Source organism: Armigeres subalbatus, chromosome 3, assembly GCF_024139115.2.
Source record: "Armigeres subalbatus isolate Guangzhou_Male chromosome 3, GZ_Asu_2, whole genome shotgun sequence".
Taxonomy (NCBI): Eukaryota; Metazoa; Arthropoda; class Insecta; order Diptera; family Culicidae; genus Armigeres; species Armigeres subalbatus.
Genome location: NC_085141.1, coordinates 263661507 through 263663495, shown reverse-complemented (window position 1 = coordinate 263663495; position 1989 = coordinate 263661507).

The following is a 1989-nucleotide window of genomic DNA, read 5'->3' as shown; positions in this document are numbered from 1 at the left end:
GCGGTGAATGCTTGGATAGCACGTTCCATTTGTACTGCGGAGAAATTTTTCACATCTATGAGAGCCTGTTGTTACACAGGCTTGTTACACAAAAGTTGTCATTTTGTTGCAAGGCATAATATTGTACCGCTCATAAAAAAATCTACTATTTTTGACCGCAACGAAAAATAAGCACAAAAGACACCTCCAGAAAAAGCTATTATTATTATTATTATTATTATTTATTCAGACTAAGGCCGAAGTGGCCTGTGCGGTATATAAGAGTCTTCTCCATTCGGCTCGGTCCATGGCTACACGTCGCCAACCACGCAGTCTACGGAGGGTCCGCAAGTCATCTTCCACCTGATCGATCCACCTTGCCCGCTGCGCACCTCGCCTTCTGATGCCCGTCGGATCGTTGTCGAGAACCATTTTCACCGGGTTACTGTCCGACATTTTGGCTACGTGCCCGGCCCACCGCAGTCGTCCGATTTTCGCGGTGTGAACGATGGATGGTTCTCCCAACAGCTGATGCAATTCGTGGTTCATTCGCCTCCTCCACGTACCGTCCGCCATCTGCACCCCACCATAGATGGTACGCAGTACTTTACTTTCCTTTTTTCCCAGAAAAAAGCTACTATGATATTTTGGAAAATTCAACCGCCGCGTGATTCCAGGTCCCAACATATCCTCCTCGTTTGGAACACTGTTTTGTATGAGAATGACAGATGAATTTTGTTCCAATTCCAACAATATAAATGTCGATATTACTACATTCACTTTAATTTCCAACAACCTAAAAATAGTTACCGGCGGGTAACATTTAATTAGATATATATTAAATCCATTCAAGCATGAAGACAAATTGCTAATGTTTTAACAAAAGAGGTCTTTTGAGTCCACTCCAAACGGCTGCCGTGGCTATATACCAGCAGCTAGGGGCTCATACCAGTTCCCTTCTGGAACTGAGCGGTTCCGGGCCACAACATTAGAGTCTTACAAAATGTATAGACTGGACCAAGGTTCAGTTCCCGGCCCAGTCTATAGGTTGGTGTTGCTTCGATCCTTCATTAAAAGTTCGAGCAAAAACCGGCAGCAACAAAAATTCAGGAACGAGAGAGCAGGTAAGTAAGCCCACTTAGCAGCAGCAGAAAAAATACATTACAAGAAAAAACTTCCCAAGTAGCACTTGTAACAACTCTTAAATATGGAAAATAAATTTATGGTTACATATTGGTTGGATTTAGGATGCTTGAAACATTCCAAGTCACGGTTGATTGCATTTGGGTCATTTTTCAGTCATCATGAAACTAAATGTGTTATCAGTTTTTAAGCAGTTACAGGGTCATTGAATTGTAACCATAACATTGAACTGTCATAAGCACTCAAGTCACAATTAAGTTTTTAATTAGTTACCGAAAGACTATCTGAATAGTAGATGCCAAGTAACAAAAACACCCCAATAATATCATGATATAAAGTGAGGGAGCCTCCATCCTGATTTGAATTACTACAACCATTGTTGTCTGGTGCCGAATTATAATTTTGATACAGAGATACTGCACATGCAAACTTTTTTGTATATACACTAATTTTTAATTGAACTCAATAATTAAAACACAATGCGAATTATTCCAAAACTTGCCAAACGTCAAACAAAGCGAGTTACCCTGAAACATCAATAGCTATGGAAGCAAATTACAATGTAACTAAATTCAATGTTGAGGTGAGTCACATCAATGTTGCAAAAAAAATATTGTTACTAGTAACTAATCTTCACAGGCGTACTAGTTGCAATGTAACTTGTTTATGATTTGTAAAAATGATAGGTTACTTGTAACCCGTATGTAACGAATTTGTATAGCCCCATTTATATGATCAACACTGCATGTGAAATGATTGTGTCCCGATATGGAAATCGTTATATTTATATTGAAAAGTTTCATGTGTACTTAGAAAAACGAATTTTGGTATTATTGTTTATAGTACTAATAATTATCGTCTAGTTTA